The following is a 19,495-nucleotide window of genomic DNA, read 5'->3' as shown; positions in this document are numbered from 1 at the left end:
TGCAAATGGACCCCACCACACCCATCCCATTCTGAATGCACCACCCCCTGTCCTCACCCTAGGGCCACAGAAATTTCTAGAATAGTAGCACTCATCCAAGGCCTCACTTTTTGGAAATGAGAGCTAGAATCTTGCTCCCCACTGACACTATTCTTTTAGAGGGCACTCAGGCACTCAGCGAGTGCCCTCTAAAAGAATAGTGTCAGTGGGGAGCAAGATACACAGAGAGATCACAGAGAATGACGTAGCATGGCAGAAACCTGGGTATGAGGTGCAATGGAGCCCTGACAATGATGGACAGGAGGACAGACCCTCCTGGAGATTGCATTCCAGTTTGGAAAGCATATGGCAAACCAAAAGAAGAGTGTCAGGCCTCTCCCACGGTACGGGAGAGCTGGTCACACCATGGATCTAGAGTTTGGTTTTTTTTGGAAGGAGAGAGACCTGTCCTGTCACTGCCTGTATAGCCAGTGTGTCTTGGCTGGTATGAACTGGCCTGTGGAGAGACAGGGGAGTTACAGAAGTCAAGGTCCATAGGGGTGCTATAGAAGGCTGTGGGAAGGAAAGGCCAGGCTTCTGCTGACTGCACACCTGCCTGCCCACGGTGCCATGCCTTTCTTTCTGAGCACTGGGATAGAGAGATTTCCATCAGCCTCCAGGCCTTCTGTGCCTTCAGCTGCTGTTGCCTTCCATGCAGCTCAACGTGGGTGGCTTGAACCTGGAGCACGGTGCCCACTACCTGCAGGCCCAGCTTGAGGACATGAAGGGCATGCTATGAGGCAGAGCCTGAAGGCAAGGAGGCCTAGGGTGAATACATAAGGGTAAATGAAGAAACAGTTATATTTTAGCCCACTGGATGGAATCTCTTAAGTCTGGTGTTGAACTGGGAACAATTATAAGGCTTTGACCACTCAGGCAATGGCCCCAGTCTGGGGAAAGGTCCTGAGTGGGCTCTGGGGCCAAGGTCTTCCTGGCAGATAGAGGTATAGGCAAGGCAGTCATGCTGGAATCTTTTCTCCTATAGCTACAGCCTCAGGTCCAGTGCAAACTCTAAAATCACCTGCAGAGAGAGAGCCTTCTCCAGGAGCTACACTGCTGCCCAGTCAAGTGGCAGCACTAACGTCAGATCCAGAGCTCAAGTCAGCTCCAGCATCTCTTTGGAAGCAAGAGACGGTTCCAGTGTTAGATTTAGTGTCAGCTCCAGAGCTAAAGGTAGCTTCAGCTCTTGCTCCACTGCTGGATCCAAGTCTGTCCCCAACTCTAGATCTGGAGTCCACCCTAGTGCCACTTCTATCAGTAGAGCTTGCCAGTCTTATCCTGTGGCCACAGAGAAAGTGCTGAGGGAGGAAAAGCCTCAGGTGTTAACATTCCCTCCAGACCTGGGGGCAGAGCTTTGTGCTGATGGATGAGGTGTATTGGCATGGCTGATCAGGGCGGCTGAACTGCCTTCTGGTCTCTGCTGCCTAGATCTGCTGTTCCCTGCTCCAGAGCCTGTGTTCCTGTCCCAACCCCAGGTCACCATTGCAGCCAGGGGTGCTGACTCCTGGGAGGTGACGAGGTTCCAAAGGAAATGATATGTCCATGAACTCCGAGCAGGGCAGGTGAATCAGGACAGCATCAATGGCAGCAAAGTGACAGTCCTCCCAATGTCAGTGGGGAGGTATGCCTTTGTACTTTCCAGAAGGAGCAGCATGCAGAGAGAAGCAAGGTAACCAAAAGTACAAGCGGCATTTTGGGGGATAAAGAACCTTTAGAAGCAGACCCTGTGCAAAGTTCAGCTTCCCTGTTTGGTGGCAGAATGTGAGGACAATGCTGTCTCTGACTGCATCCTCAATCTTTATCCAACCCAAGGAGCCAAGATGGCTCATGCATGGGTATAATTTCCAGAACCCCCCAAACAGAACTGTGAACCTGATATATCCCACAGTTTCTGAGATTCTACTGATGTTGCCATCCCCATGGTTCTTGGAGTCAAATTCAGAGTCCTCGGCAATGATGTCCAGCATCACTGCATCTTTGAGCAGCACCTCTTTATGTCATCCAGGACCTTTCCCATGGCCATCAAAAGCAACATTGAGTCCAGTATCTCAGGGGTATCCACTAGCAGTTCCCACTGCCACATATCCAGCTAGAGGAGCAAAGCATGGAGTGCAAGAGCATCCTAGTGTGGCTGACAGCAGGGGTGTCACCTGGGTGCCCACACTGGAAAAGGCAGAAAACATAGCAAACACCATGACGAGTCCTGTCCTCTTGAACAGGAGCATCTGGATGGTCAGGAATGATAAGATGGGAATCAAAGAGAAGGCTTTGACCTGAGCATCTGGATGGTCAAAAATGATAAGATGGGAATCAAAGAGAAGGCTTTGACCTGAGAGGAGGGAGAGCACCATTATGCCCAGATCCAGGTGTGAGTGGGCCTGCATGCTGTGGGGTTTGCAGGCCACAAGTGCAAGAGCAAGGGCTGGAGGAAGATAAAGTTAGAGACGTATCCAGGGTGGAGTCTACACAGTGTGGACCTTGGTGTTTCTGAGACAGACTCTGGGGTTTGGAACAGAGGAGGTGGCAGGGATTTCTCCAGTGTATGGGAGGGGATTTGATGCTGGTGGGGAGGGGCTGAGAGCCTCCTTGGCATGATATAGGTCTGTTATTTGGGGTCTGCAGTTACCTAGGAGCCATGCAGGAGGCCAGGAGTGTCAGAGTGGGTCTCTTTGTAGAATTTGTATGGATGTGCAGTATATTCCCAATATTCCAGGTGTCCAGCTGCAGAGGAGCCATGTTCAATCCTCCCTCTGCTGACTCAGGGGTTTGTTTGGTGTCTTGGCTGTCAGGACCAAAGCCTTTAGAGTTTCTACCTGTGATAAGCATGATTCATCCTGCATCCCAGAGCAAATCTGGCATATAGGGTGCCACTGGCCCGTTCCTCTGATTTCAGTGGAAGTAGAATGTGTCTATGCACAGGCTCTTTGGTCCTTCTATTCGAGTGAAATGTGGCTCCACATAGGACAATGGCAGGTACAGGCAGTCTTTTGTATGAAGATTGGGCTAGTAGCCCGTCAGAAGACCCCATATAATTACATGGAGGCCAGACGCTAGTAGCAGGATAACAAGATGGTGCCCTTGCATTCATAGCTAAGGTGTCTCCTGAATGTCTCAGACCACTATCCAGTGGGTATCGCCTCCGGGGCACATACCCTGATGACCTGTCTCCCACCCTGATCCAGGTGACCTGCCAGGGTAGAGGGCTTTGGACCAACACTTGCTTAAGGAGGAGGGAGGATCTGAATAAATTTGAGCTGCTGAAAATGATCTCCAAGCATTAGAGTAAGTGGGACAATCAGATGGTGGGGAGAAATGATCAATGAGCAGGCTCAGGACAACTCAACCCAATGGAAGAGTGCCTTAGCCTAGAAAAACAGGCAGAATGTGTAGTGGGCCTTGTGCACCAAGGAAACTGCACTGAAGTGGGCCTAAAATCTGTAGTAGATTCTCTGTGCGTCCCCAGGGCCTGTTGGACCTCCCTAACATGTATCCTCCCCTGCACCTGATCAGCCATTGAAAAGCTAACATCCATAGGGGCAAAGAAGAAAAGCTCCTTCAAGCAGCAGTATAACATGGGTCACTGATAGGGATGATTTAACAGTAACATGGGAAAAAATGGGCTACAAGTGAATCAGCACTGATGTGGACTGAAGCAGCACATGTTAAAAACCAGGTGTAGGACCTGAGAAGCCCTGCCTACTGGGAGAAATATCAGTATTGTAGCAACTGGGAACAGGACACAATAACACATAAAGGCCAGGAGACCGCCTGTTTGGGCTGTCTTTTGAAAATTCCAAGTCCTTTGTGCCATGTGCCCATCTCCAAATGAGATCAGAACAGCCAGGTTATTATCCCTTCCTGTGTCAGCTAAGGGCATCCTAAACACATAGGCCACAAAGCTGATCTGTAAATAATTTCATTGCTGTTTTCTTTCCTGTGAGCCAGGAACTCACAGCAGTTACGATGCCAGTCTGTCCACAGTGAAAGATACCATCCCTATGGCTCATACGATCAGTTCTCTAACATTTTAAAAAAAAACCAAGTCTGAGGTTGGAGTGTCTTACATGCAAGGAAGGCTCAGGCCAAGATTGGCTAAGTTGCAGGCATGGTGTCTCATGCCTGTAATCCCAGCCTCTTGGGAGGGTGAGGCAGGATGATCACAAGTTTCAAGCCAGCCTCAGCAACTTAGCAAGACCCTGTCTAAAATGAAAAAACCTGGGAATATGGACCAGTCGTTAAGGGCCTCTGGGTTCAATCCCTGTACCAAAAAAAAAAAAAAAAAAAAAGAATAGCCTAAGAAAGTGGAATCAAAAGTAGACACATCTACTCCATCATTGATTGAGAGCAAGCTCTGGGCCAGTGAGGATTGTGGGTTACAGATGTCCAAAGAAAGGACAAGCTGGATTCATGAAACCCACTTTGTGTTATGACATATGAATTATGGCAGGAGGGTTGCAGTGATGCCAGACCTCTCCTAGTCTTTAGAACTCTTGTTTGCATTAGGGAAACTCTGGAGATGTGGCCTCTACTTTAGAAAGCCTGGTCCAGTTGGAGGTGGTTACCACCAAAAAAGGAAGCATGGTCACAGTGGGGTGCCTGGTTAGGCATCCTTTCTTTCATGACTGTGACAAGTACATGAAAAAAATACTTAAATGAAGAAACATTTCTTTTGGCTTCTGGGTTCACTACTTTTCATTCTTTGTGAACTCACTCCATTTTGGGGTCCTTAACAGAGGCCATACATAGGCAGAAGTGTGTGGGAGAGGCAAGCTACTCAGAGCAGGCCAAGAGGCCATAGAGAGAAAAAGAAGAAGGATAAAGGGAAGCAAGATGTGAAGGGGAGGAGGAGGAGGAGGAATATAAAAAGCACATGAAGATATAAAATAGCCAGAATAAGATTACAAATCAGAAGGTTAATGATGAGGAGGAAGAGGAAGTGGAGCTGATCTAAAAAAATATATAGTTCCTGAAGTCATCCTTCATCCATGCACAAAAGACTTCCAATTTATACCACCTCCCAGGACTGTATTCATTTATGAATAGATTAATCCACTAAGAAGGTCAAAGCACTCACCATCAAATGCTTCCCCGAAAACCCGTGTGTGAGCATGGCTTCACTGGGAGAAGAGCTTCAGCACAGGAGCCACTGGGGCAGATCCTGATGCAGACTCTAGCAGTGTCTCTTCAGCAGGTCCAACCTCAACTGAGACATTCTGGAGTCCAAGGTGCTTTATCACTGAAAGGTGGTAGTTTGGTTTAGTTCCTGTGCACAGTCTTTCCTCAGGAAAGAATCATTGAGGAAGCCTTTGGTAGAACTGTAGCTGGATCAGAGGGCTCTCAGGTCTGTGGCTCAGGCCTGACCCTGGCAGAGACTCTCAGGTGTTGCACATGTCCTGTGGTGTACCCCTTGAGAGTCACTTACCACACATTGGCCCTCTCTCTTCAGAGCGGAAGATCCCTGACAAAGGAAATGTCTTTTATTCCATGAATACTCGAGTCAAATATGACTTCAGAGAAACCATACACCAGCAAGTGAGACAAGGTAAAGGAAGGAAGATAAACACCCTCCTTATTCACTCTTTCCTCCTGGTGCCACTGCACATCCACATGAGGAGGTAAAAACCCTCAGCTCCTGGATGTATGTTCTAGAAACAGGCTGGGGTGGGTTATATTTTCTGGGCTTTCCTGATGTTGCCATACCCCACAGTTTTTCAGATCAACTTTGGAGTCCTCTTCAATGATGTCCAGCATCACTCCAACCTTGAACGGCACCTCTTTTCCAAAAGCAAGAATTAGGTTCATGGCCACCAAATGGATCAAGAAGTCCAGTGTCACTGGAGGCATTATTTGCAGATCCTCAAGGACCTTCTACAATAAGCGGGTGGGAGACAGCTGTTTGGTTCATTTCAGCTCAGAGGAGCAGAGCAGAAAAAAGTACAAGAATGTCCTGATAAGCCTGGCAGCAGGGGTGTCTCCTGGTGCTTAGCCCAGGGAGGGAACTAACACATATCAAAGGCCATTTAGAATAGGAGCTTTGCCACAGTCTGCTGGCACAATTCAGGAGCCACTTGACAAAAGAAATGAACTTTATTTTTAGAACACACACACCAAACCACACAGCTCCTCAGGAAAAACCTTCAGAGCCCAACTGCCACCACCGGCTTCCCACAAGCCTCTCAACCTCCCCCACTCCTCCTGCTCTTGGGTCCGTGGGCAGAGTCAAAAAAAGTCCCCCAATGAGCAGCTCCGTGGTCTGAAAGGGCGGGGAAACAGCCCAATGAGCATCACCTCAGAGGAGCCAATCAGTTGGCAGCTAGAAGTTTGCTGGGGCCTCTGTGAGCCAATCATCAGCTGGCAGCTGAGATTTTGCTGGGGCCCCTTTTGGCTGTGGCTCTCAACAGAGCTTCTGGATGGTCAGGAAGGATAGACAGAAAAAAGAGAGAGGTCAATGTGAAGGGCTTGACCTGAGATGAGGGAGAGCACCAGCATGTCCACCCCACATCTGGGGGAGTCTGTGGTTTAGATCCTGTGCATAATCTTCCTTCAGGGAAGAATCATTGAGGAAGTCTTTGGTGGAACTGTAGCTGGATCGGAGGGCTCTCAAGTCTGTGGTGCAGGCCTGCCCTCGCAGAGACTCTCAGGGGTTGGGGGTGTCTTGTGCTAGAATCCTTGAGTGTCACCTACCAATCCTCTCCACCTCTCTCTGCAGAAGTAATGTCCCTGACCATGCAATCATCTATTTCTCCATGGATCCTCAAATGAAGTATCATTTACTGGTGAGAAAACATCCCACCATGAAGAGGACCCAGGTCAAGGGAAAGGAGGTAAGCACCCACCTTATTCATGCTGACTCCTGGTGCCATTCCACATCCACACAAGGTGATAAGAAGCCTCATATGGACATATGTTCTAGAATGCCCATAGAGCAACCTGGCAAGTTGGGGTGGCCTTCAGTTTCTGGGCTTTGCTGATGTCCATCCCCCACAGTTCTCAGAATCAACAGCTCACAGTTTTCAGTATTCATTGTGATTCTTATTCTGTGATTCCAGGGAAATTCAGCACATTTGCTATTCACAGTTTAGAGCAGAAGCCCACCACAGACACAGTGGTCAGCCTAGGCCCTTCTACTTTTCCACTCCTCAGGGGATTCCCACAACCACAGTGGTGTCACAGGGCTGTGTGTTCTTCTGATGAACAATCAGTGGCCATGCTGGAACTGACCTCAACCCCAGATCAAGCTGGGCCCAAGAGTCACTAGTCTTGGGTGCCTTGTGAGAAACATAAAATATCTCCCCCTGCCTCCTGCCACCACATGATATGGCTACTGCCATGGTCTGGGGACATTTCTATCAAAGTTAGAAATACATCACAATTCCTTTGGGTCAGATCTATGGGCTCTCCCAGTTAGATGTCTAGCTGACTTAGATGCCCTGGCCAGAGCAGGACTTCTGGATAGAGCTCTGGACACAATTCCATACTGAAACATCGACCAGGCACCTTATGTCATTGTCTGGTAAACATTTCAATGATCTGAACTAGTTCATGTTTAAAACTTACTAAGAATAAAAATGCTTCATAATTCCCAATTAATAAAAACAAAATAGTTATCAATTGCCATATTAAAAATGATTCAAACTTCAAGGCCAACCTCATAAACTTAGCAAGTCCCCATGCAACATAGTGTCACCCTAATAAAATAAAAAATAAAAGGGGCTAGAGATGTGCTCAGTGGTAAAGTACCCCTGTGTTCCATCTTTGTATGAAAATTAAAAAAGAAAAATGAGTTGTTTCTGGAAGGTTGACCATTTGTGAGATAAGTGTTCTTTTTTCCTAACTCATGATATGTTACTGGTTATTGTCATTAATCCATTTCAATATCCTTTCTACCCTCTTTTGTATCAAATCTTCACTTTTCTCTTGACTCTGATTATAGAATATAGAGTATGAAATTCAGAATCCAGCAGAACTTATTGGAAAGAAATCAGATGACAAAGTTCCAGATAAAGGTATCCATTATACCACATTTGATGTTAAAAAGCAGAATCCATGCCAAAATATTCATCATGTCCTGCTGAAATAATGATGTAATTTATGCCTCTATCATGGGAAAATGTTTTCATATTTTCTTTTGGTCAAAATCATTTTTTTAAAAAATTGCTGAATGTTTCAGAGGATTTGGAGAGTTTCCTGTGGGTCAGAAAGATAACATCTGTGATGAACAAGTCAGTGAAAGGGACGACTTAAAAAACAATAAATGTAACAAAAGTGTTTCATTAGCCACTACAGGAAAGGGAAGTTTGTGGTCTAAAACCAACCACCTGTCCCCAGTTTCCCTCCAGAGTTCTGGCTGATAAGGTAAAAATACACAAAATTTAGTCAGAGGTGGTAAAGACACTTCACAGAAGGCTTTATATATCAGAAGGATTCATTCATTCAAAAATACTTATTGAGGAGTCATTGTGTACTTGGCAAAGTTCAAGGTACAGTTTAAAGCAATGAACAAAATCAAATCCTTTCCTTGTGAAACTTACATTGTAGTGATGAGAAAAAAATGAACATGAATAATATATGTTAGCTGGATGTTTTAATATGACACAGGGAAAGGTACTAGGGATTACAATAAAAGAATTGAAGGAATCTCCTTTATTCTTCCTCAAAATTACACCTTCAGACTTCCTAGGCTTTCTTGGTCAGATGATATGCAACAGGGAACCAGAAAAAGACAACAGAGGCCTCAGACCACTTATTTTTCACACAGTGGTCTCAATGCCCAATACCCTTGGCCAGCCAGGCAGTAGCCTCTCCCTGAGTCACAATCCAGTCTCCCATTGATTTTGGTTTGAATGAATGGACTCACAAGGCCACCTGCCTCCTGGCTATTGGTGAACACAATGAAAAGAATAGGCGAACTCTGGACAGGGCAGAGGGGTGAGAGGGGAAGGGAGGGGACAGGTGATGTGGAATGATGGAGACAGCAATGATGGTGGAATGTGATGGACATCATTATCCAAAGGACATGTACGAAGACACGAATTGGTGTGAACATACTTTATATACAGAGATATGAAAAATTGTGCTCTATGTGTGTAATAAGAATTGTAATGTATTCCACTCTCATTGTTTAAAAAATAAAATCAATTAAATATTTAAAAAATAAAAATAATAATAAAAACAAAAAATAAGTACATGTCATAATAATTGAAACTTAAATCTCATGAAAGAGAAATAAAAACTCATTCTCAGGGCTCATCTGATCTGGAGAAGAGGAAAACTGCAACTTCAGGCTGTGTTTGCTGGCATGGGTGGAAGGGAAATTATGAACTCCCTCTAACCTTCCAAAGGTTAGAGGAAAAGAAATTCTAAACTTGAATCCCCTCTAACTGTCCTCTACAACCTAAGGGAAGGGTGGAGGAGAAAGTGAATTTCACTGAAGATGATCAGACTCCAGCACACATGGTCACCAAAATACTAAGTTATAAACCCAGGACCACAGAAAATTCCCTTTCTTTGACATCATACCCACACATTACTCAAGGCCTATGTATCTGAATTCTTTTAACAAGAAAAAATTTCAAGAAAAAATTATTAGGCAAAAATCACAGCTTGTAGAGACAGTGCATACATCAGTAGCCAGACTCAGATGGCAGGCAATATCAGACCAGGACTGTCAAGCAACCGTGACTCGTAAGCCAAGCCTGATGATCTGCTTATTTCTGCCTATCCTAACTCAGGTCTTCGGGAAAAGGGATGAGGGAACTGAGAGCAGGGCAGGCAGAGGAAGAGCCTCATTAGCATGAGAGGAAAATACACCTCCTAGGTCAAGGAGAGAAACTATTGAAGGGACATGAGTAACTAAAGATAAGTGAAACTGAGAGGACCAGGAGACCTGTAAGTTTCAGGGTTTAATCAGTGCTTAACTTATATATGTACTGCACTAGAGGAGAGTTAGTAAAAAGACAAAAGGCTGGTCAGTTTGCGTGTTCATTGCACATTCTAACACATATTATGTCCCATGTGAGCATGTGGCTTAATAAACATTTTTCTGATGTCCATCTGTTACAATTTGGGTATGAAGTGCCTCCCCCCCACACACAAAGCTTCTATGTTAACGCCACCAATGTGCAGAAGTGGAGTGATTGGATTGTGAGAGCTCCGACCTAAAGAGTTCATCCTAGTTGGAATGACAGGGTAGAGCTGTAGGCAGGTGGGATACTACTAGAGGAGCAGGGTCACTGGGGCTGTGCCCTGGCAAGATGTATTGAACACATGTCCCCTTCCCACCTCTTTGCTTCCTGATCCTACTATGCGCTGAGCAGCTATTCTCTGCTGGGCCCTCCTCCATGATGAGCTGCCCCACTCCAGAGAAATCCGAGTCAGCCATCTAAATAGGGACTGAGACCTCTGAAAACCACGTGACCCCAATAAACTTTACCCCTATCAGTTGTTCTTATTGGCTGCTTAGGTCACAGTGGGGGAACAGCAAATGACAACAACAAAAAATCCAATAGACTGGAGGCAAGTACCAAGATTTTACATAAGTTTGCTAGATTATGGGTCCCCCTGCTGGACACAAAGGATGCAGTAATTCTGAATCACCAGATCCTCCCAACCACTTGGAGTCACCTATATGGATAAAATCTGGAAAATCAAAGTGCATTTGCAGAGGATGTAAGAAAAAAAACATCCCATAGACATTTCCTGTCCCTGGAGTGTTATGCGGTGGATGCTTGCTTCTGTCTATAGAGACAAGCTAATTCTCAGGCTTTTAAGTTAGCCTCATTTGGATAAGACACATCCAGAGTACACATTTACCAGCACTATCTGGAAAGCAAAGATTTCTGGACACATGTACTAAGTCCCCAGACATTTGGGCTTATGGAAAACTAAACAATGACTGACTGATGAGTCAATAAAGCTGTCCAGGTCATGTTTACATCAAAATGGGAAAACATCTTGATTATTCCAATTAGTAAAAAAATGCACACGGACGCAATGTCAGATATAAGGAATCCATAGTCAGAGGAACATTTTTGCATATAATACAAAACAGAGAGATATAAAATGCAACGCTCATGTACCCACTGCTTAAGATATCACCAGCACAGGGGAAGCCAATGGATACCATCTCAGAGAGCATTCCTTTTCCTTCTGTCTGATATTTGTGATTCTCATTCCCATGCAGTTTTGATACTTATTATAACCAAGCTTACAGATTTAAATCATCATACTATACATATATATTCTTCACAAAATTTCTTTTTCTGTTGGACACTATGTCTGGCATATGCATCCATGTTCAAACATAGAGTCCTGGTTCTTTCACTGCAGTTTAACATTTCAGGAATGAGTAGAATAAACCCACTTCTCTCTTGGTTTTATCATATACCATAATTTATTTAGATGTCTATTCCCCTATTGCTAGATGGTTAGGCTGATTCCAAGACTTTGTCCTACCCTCAATGCCACTATGATTATTGCAACCATGTTGCCTTGGGAGTTTATATCCAGTCCTGGATATAAACCAAAGTAGGAAATTCCTGGGTCACAGTGCTATATATATACATACTGCAATCATCAATATCATCATATTGAACCAGATATTGAACAAAGGCAAAGTAGATTGAACCAGTTTACACTCCCAAAGTTGAGAAAGGTAACCTTTTCACTTCTTGACTGGTTTAAAGATCTCATTAAAATTCAATACTCTTTTATGATTCTATACCCTTAATCTGAATTCTTGTTTTTCAACACTTTCCTGTTTACAGACATCGTTGCCCACACTAAAATACCCTCCTCCCTTTTTAGATCTTAACATTCTTTCACATTCAAATATCTCCTGCTCTTTTTCCAGTAGAGAAAGTCATAGACAATAAACCTAAGATACACAGAAATATAAATCTTCAAATTTTCTATAATTGAACTTCACTTCTGACCATGAGCCTCATGTTTTTAAAAATAAGAAATCAGGCTGAAATCATGTCCTGGTGAATATGATTAAGTTGACTATTGCTAAATTACTTTGAAAATTATTACCCAAATTCAGAATTTTACCATTCCCTCTCTGTCTTCCAAAAAGAGAATCTATATTAAGGGATGGAAAGGTAATAATTGATGTTACTGGGGGAAAACTGCATTTAGAAACATGGAGACTACTTGGAAAGAAAATCAAACCAAAATAAAATGGGACAGCAGCAGCAAAGACAGTGAAGGAGCTCAAACAATTTTGCCCCAATTGTGAGCTGAAAACCATGCCAGAAAGGTAAGACATTTTATATAGAGTCCACAGCTAGTCAGCCTCCACAGAAGCAATTAAATAAACCCAACTTCTGCCTATGCATAAGGAATTAGAAATAAAACCCAAGGGAATGCCTCTGAAATGGGTTTTCTCAGTAATCTTTCTAAAAGGAACTCATTGAGGGATCCTTGCTGGATGAAGGCTATGGAACACCCTCAGAGGGGTGGAGCTGACCACAAAGCAAATGGTTCCCACGTAGTGCTAACCACACCCCGTGCTATAGCCACCACAGGACTCAGGTAAGGGCCAGCCAGTTGACACCCTCTCCCCTTCAGGGTAAATGGTAAAAACCAGTGATCTGCAGGAGCCAGCGTAGAAGCTTCTAAACCCCAGAATGCTGACCAGCCTCCACCCACAGGTCCTGCACTTGTACATAGCTAGCAAGCACTTAGCACTGCTACACAGAAGCCCCACTGGAGGGAAATAGGTGCACAAGTTCAAAGCTGCCAGTCCCAGGAGCTCAGATGAGGGCAGGTAAACGGACACCCCACCCTAGTCACATATGGATACCCAGGTGATCCTCATCAGCTAGGGTGCAGGCTATTATGCCACAGACCACCCACAGAGAGCTGGCATTCACAGGGCCCACAGTTGTAGACAGACACCAAGGCTACTGCTAGTAAGTCGCCCCTGCAGAGGGACTCAGTGCTCACTGTTCCGCAGCAGCCAGGGACAGCCCTGTACCCTGCACTCCTGCCACCAAGGGAAATGGCCAGCAGATGCGATGCCCTCCAAGTATGCAGACTCAGGACTCTGGGCTGACTATCATGCACCAAGTGGCAGGAAAAATCACAGAAGCCAGGGAAGTGGCTCCTATGTTCCAGCACCTCTAAGATGGTTCATGGCTACAAGCCCCAGAATTGCTAGTCAACTTGATTCTCATTCAAACACATGAACTCACAGAAGGCAATGGCTGAGGAGAACCCCAAGCAGCCAGTGGAGAACACTGCACAAACACAACAGCAGTATACCCCACAAAAAGGCTCACAGAGGAGCATCACACAGACAACAGCCACCACCCAGTGTGCCCAGATATAAGCCCACCAACCTGGATCCTCTGCATGCCAGAGGGTGCAAAAACTCAATTCATAAAGGAGAAAACACAACTTTTCAAGCACAAGTTCAAGGTTTAAAAACTCAGCCAGGAACTGCATGAAAGAGAAAGAGAGAAAACAGATGAGTCCAGACACTAGATGATGTGAAGCCAGATCCCATTGCTGCAGACGAGGCTGCTCCCATGAAAGCAGCAAAAGTTCCTCAAGACCTGGAGAACTTCAACATGAAATGCAGTTTGGAGGAGCAGAACATTCTTTGGGCAATATCCTTTTAAACATATGTTGTCAACAATTAAAACCTAGTGAGAAGTGAGAAAACCTATCGCTGGAGTGGATATGGATCCACAGATTCCCTGTACATTACTAGTTGAGGTGAAACTTATTTCAAATACTTTGCAATTTGGCAATATCTTCTAAAGCTGAATTGTCGTAACTTTTCATGCAGCAGTTCATCCCATTTTCCTGTGAGTATACTTTGCACATTCATAAAGAAGACACCTAAAGTTCAAGCCAAGTACTCTTAATTGCATGAACTCTGGCATGCCACCAATGCCAGTAAGCAGTGTAGCAATCATGGTGAAGTACAATAATACAGATGGGCTTTAGGGAAATACTAAGCGCAAAAAAAGCCCTGATACATCAGAAACAACATGACATGCTATTCATGAAGTTAAAAACTAACATGGAAAAACATTTTTAATGATACTTACAGATGCAACGAAACTTCACACAAGGCAAAGAAGTCATGAGCATGAATTTAGGATGATGGTTACCTTGGGTGAGGGAAAGTAGTGGGTGGGATAGGAATGGGTGGAGACCACAGAGGAAGATGCATATCATTTTTGACATCCTAGCCTTTCTTTTGCATTCACAGCTGATTCAATTACAACTATTTCAATATGATGGAATCAGAGACTGCAAAAGTAAAAGTCAACTTTAGAAAACATGAATTTATTACTTCAGAAAGACAGAACATGTTCTATATTTTAAAAAGATATATGAAAGAATATTCAGATATCAAGAATGAGCTTTTTTAAATTAAACATTTAAATCCCAAAATAGAGTGGTAAGAAATCAGAAGTCAGTGACATTTCTTAGACAAAATGAAAATGAAAATCAAATGGACAGGGCCCCTGAAAAGGAGCCTGCCATTCTTCTTGCCTGCAAGGGGACACTGTGACATAGGCCAGGCAGGGAGAGTGGTGGTCCAGAGCAAGGCCCTGACAGAGCGCTGGATGGGCATTGCTTGTAAAATGACTGCTGTGGGTCAGGACACCAACAACCAATTGCCATCTGCATTAATAGTCATTAGGAAAATATCACAACCATTTTTCTACCTCTATTATGTGACTATATTCCATTTCTCATGAGTAAAGTCACGGGCATGTGTCATTCTGAGCTTACTTCTGTCTCTTATTCCAGAGGCCCCTGGTACTGTTTGAGCTCCAGGACTGGAAGCTCTCTTACCATAGGAGTTTTTTGTTATTTTTTTAAATTCAGTATATGTGACAGCAGAATGCATTTTGATTCATTGTACACTATTGCAACACAACTTTTCATTTACCAAATTGAACACCATGTAGCATTGCACCCTATGTTATTCATCCTTGTACCAGGGGGAATAATGTCCATCTCATTCCACCATCTATCCTGCTCCTATGCGCCCTCCCTTCTCTTCCCTCCTCTTTGGTCAAAATTTCTCCATTTCTCACATTCCCCCCATTTTGGATCAGCATCCAGTTCTCAGAGAGAACATTCTGCCTTTGGGTTTATGGGATTGGCTTACTTCACTTAGCATGATAGTCTCCAACTCCATCCATTTACCTGCAAATGCTATCATTATATATTATTTAATGCTGTATATTAGTTCATTGTGTTTATATAGGACAGTTTTTTTTTTTTTAATCTGCGGCAGAGCATCTAGGTTGCTTCCACAGTTTAGCTATTGTGAATTGCTATAAACATTGGTGTGGCTTTATTACTACAATATGCTGATATTAAGTCCTTTGGGTATAGATCCAGGAGTGGGGTATCTGGGTCAAAGGTGGTTCCATTCCAAGTTTTTTAAGGAAAGATAGGGTTTTGAACTGGCTGTTGGTCACCTATGTTACTCCATGGGTTCTTCCAAGCCTGGCTTGCATCTGCCTCCCTCCATCCTCTGGGATGAGCTAGATGCTCAGTTGTGTCATCTGCAGTAAAGATGGCTTTCCTATGTCCTGTCCCTCATCAGCTTGCAGTGCTGGGTCTGCCCCCAAGATGGAACTGAACAGTGGATGCACAGGCATTGCTCCAATGTCCTGCTACCTCCTGACATGGAAGGAACATCTCTGAGATTTGTTGTATATCCACCCCCACCCCGCTTTTGCTGTCTGTCCTTGAAGTCTTAAGTGACCTCATTCCACTTGTTCTAACTTGTTCCCCTTCTCCAAAACAATGGTTTTTCTACTCTGATCAATACCCCTCATTCAACACCCACATTTGCAAGTTGCTGCAAAGATGAAAAAATTAGGTGCTATACTAAAATTCTCAGAACAGATGCTCTAGCATTGAAAATGCTGCAGAGACACTTGGCTACACCACAAACAAGCTCTGCCATTGACTTCAGGTCCTTCCCTGCTAGGAAAGGAGGCCAAGTGCTATCCAGATGCAGCTAATAGAATTATCTCTGTTCTCTGGCTTTGATTCTTCAGAATCAAACACAAACACATTCTCTCTCTCTCTCTCTCTCTCTCTCTCTCTCTCTCTCCCTCTCTCTCAATGAATTATAATTCAGACCACGGCACACATATCAATATGTTAAATACTAATTATTTACAAAAGAAGGTTCTAGACCATGTGTTTGTTTGATGTTATTGTTTTTATTATTTTCTCAAGAGGCTAGGAGCAAAGAGGATCTTGTGCCTGTCCTCATTAAAGTCTTCCATGGCCCTTCCTTTCTGGCAAGTCTCATGGGTTGTACAGCCAGGAAGGGGAATAAATTTGGAGGCCAGAGCTAAGGACAGCCCAGCCTGTGAAATCAGATTTGGTGTTTTCTGGCACAGTTTGGAACACTGACCACCTGAGCCCAAAGATCTGTCCAGAGAGTCAACTTTGAAAACACTTGTCTTTACACATGGAAGGCACATCTTCAGGGAAAGCTTAAAGGAAGGAAATGTGACTTATAATTATTGTTAAGCATGTGTTAACATGGCCCTTGATGAATGCCAAATTTATGTCCTTTTTTCAAACCACACACACACAAAAAAATCCTAACACTTAAAACATCCATGACATCCTATCAAATAATATTCAAAAATGGATAAAATTATCTGTATAGCAAAGGAATTTCAGAATAAGCTGCTGAATTTATAAAATGAATCAATTTTTAAAACCCATCAATATGATGTCTTGGGGTGAACTATATCAAATATATGTTTATTCAGTGCAAAGTGTTTGTTTCCTTCAAGAAAATGTTTCATGATACAAATAGGCCAGGAGCCAAAACCTGGAGAATTTCTCAGTTGAGAGAAGCCAGGAAATTGTGTTTCACTGGAGAGTTTCTGCTTAAATCTCAGAAACTGGACCTCAATGACATGACCAGATAGTGGGTTTATTGGAGAATGTGCACCATTCCTACCATGATAGTATGGACCATAGCCCACTAGGCCAAGGGTAGTTTTGGCTTCTGCCTTCTATTTGATGCCATTTTTCCCTCTCTACTCCCCCCAGCTGACTCTTGGAAAGCCTTCTGTTCTGCCAGTTATAGTGACATCTGCTGGCGGACATAGAAAGTCACAAATCTGTGGGGACCCTCTCAACCAAACCTTGTTAATGCTGCCATTTATCACAGGGGCAGGGGTGCAGGCTCTGGAGGACTGGGCGTCATGTCATTTCTCCCATACCCTCTCCCAAGAGAGCAACCATGTCTCAAGCAGCAGTTCCCACCTTCCATTCGCAGAACTGAAAGGCAGGCAGATGCAAACCCCAATGTTAGCGTGGCCCCTGAAAAAGAAGCCACCACTCCAGGTGACAATAGACTTGACTGGATGCCTGGGGACTGAAGCAAGGTAGTTCTTACCCACCTCTGCGCCCTCCTCATTTTCAGCAGGCCTCTGCCTGCAGCTAGGAGAGGAGTGGAGCTTTCTCCCCCACCAGGCCCCGCTGTCTCAGCACTCCTTTAGGGGCAAACTTGCAACTAGGTGATTCGAAAGGGGATTATTCCAACTCAGAGTTTCTTTTCTTCTGAACTAACACAGGAGATGTCTACTTTGCGATTCTGAGAAGTTCATGGTGTCCTAAGAACTCCACGTCACTTTGGCTACTCAAAATGGAGTCGCTTGGTCAGCAGCACCAGCATCCCTGCTCAGAGCTTGTTAGAAACGCTGCCACTGAGAGGTGCTACAGTTTTGCACTGACAGAAGCCACGTTTGAAACAAGCCCCAAGGCCATACCTGCAACACCCAAGTTCATGTGCTTGTACTCCATGCTGGGTTCCTCAACTTGGTGCCCCTGGCCCATCAGCCCAGATCCTTCTTGGTCTGCAGAGGTCTTCCCGTGCAGTGTAGGCATTCAGCAGCACCCATGGCCTCTACCTGAGTTGTGCACCAGCACCCCTGACTTGTGATAAGTCAAAAGGTCTCCAGGCATTGTCAAATGACCCCAGGGGAGGGGAAAGGTCACCTGTGTGACCCATACCTTTAGGGTCACCTGACACCTTGTTACAAACACACATTCTCAGACCCCACCCCAGATTGGCAAAACCAGGAGCTCCAGTGGGGCCCAGGAAACTGGGTAACTCTCTGCGAGACACAGGCACTCTGAGGTGGAAGAGGACTCGGGAAAGGCCCTGCAGTGAATCACTATTTGGTGACAAAGAAGTCACAGGGGCCCAGCATGACCAAGAGGTTGCAGGCCATGGGTGATAAAGAGCCCAAATCTGGAGCCACATGGGAGGGTTTGCAGCCACACTTCGCCCTGTGCTATCTCCATGACCTTGCCTATGTGACCTGATCTGTCAGTGCCTCAGTTGCCACCTGTGGATAACAAAAGCACTGTTTCTCCTGCAACTATCAAGGGATGAGGAAGCCTTTATGGTAAGTTGCTTAGAAGAGTGCTTCGCACCAAGAGCTTCGGACACATCACTACTGGTCTCATCTTCACCATCACTTGCCTGTCTTGCCCCCGATTGTTGAGTCCCCTACAAGTCAGCCAGGCAGTGCTTCATTCTCTGCCACATCCTCAGCAGGGAGTCCTGGCCTGGCCTGGACCAGGTTCTCAATGAACATTGGTGGAGAAAGGCATTGCAGTGCCCACGAGGACATGAGGACACCAGCAGAAGCCCTCTGCCTCAGGGGCTTGAACTTTGCTGTGGATCCTGTATGTTCTGCAAAGGGACCCCAGCTTCCTAGATCCAATTCTATTAGAAGGTGTCCTTGCAAATGTGGCAACTGGGCAAAAGTGAGCTTCTCTATCTGTGTGGATTAGACAGGACCTCAGGTAGATCTGCAGGCATGCTGTAACCAACAGTCAATCAACACACGCTTAGAAAATCATGGAAAGTCTAATGATGGGGGCGGGGTGCTTCACAGATGCCAGGTGTTTTCTTCCTCTACTTCTAGGAGTCTTTTTACCCAACTCCTGAAGTCAGTCATACAACTATCCCCATTTCAGATATGCAAACACTGAGGCCCCAAGAGGTTACAGAACATGCCCAAGGTCATTGTCTAGTAAGCAGTGAAAGTGTTCTTCTCATGCTGGTCTCTGATTCCAAACCCACACCTGCCTTTCTTCCCAGGGCACTTCCTGGTCTGCACACAGGGATTACATGCCTTAAGATTGGGAGGGCAATCCAAATTTCAAACCTTCTACCTCACCTTATGCTGAAGACAATCCTAAGCAGCAGAGCACGTGTCTTAATTGGTTTAAAAACTCCATCTCTCGTAGTAATAAGATCTCTATGCCACAGCCCCGCCAGATAGCCACCTGGGAAGAAGGCAGAGTGACCACACGAGTGTGGAGAGAGAGGACAAAATTTGATAAAGCAAAAGACTTAGAAGCAAGAGCTGAATACACTAGAACAGACAGGACCAGGAGAGAGCGCAGCTGAGAGGCCTGGAGCAGGGCTGGG

This window comes from Callospermophilus lateralis, chromosome 14, assembly GCF_048772815.1.
Source record: "Callospermophilus lateralis isolate mCalLat2 chromosome 14, mCalLat2.hap1, whole genome shotgun sequence".
In the NCBI taxonomy this organism is placed as follows: Eukaryota; Metazoa; Chordata; class Mammalia; order Rodentia; family Sciuridae; genus Callospermophilus; species Callospermophilus lateralis.
This window is presented reverse-complemented; position numbering follows the sequence as displayed.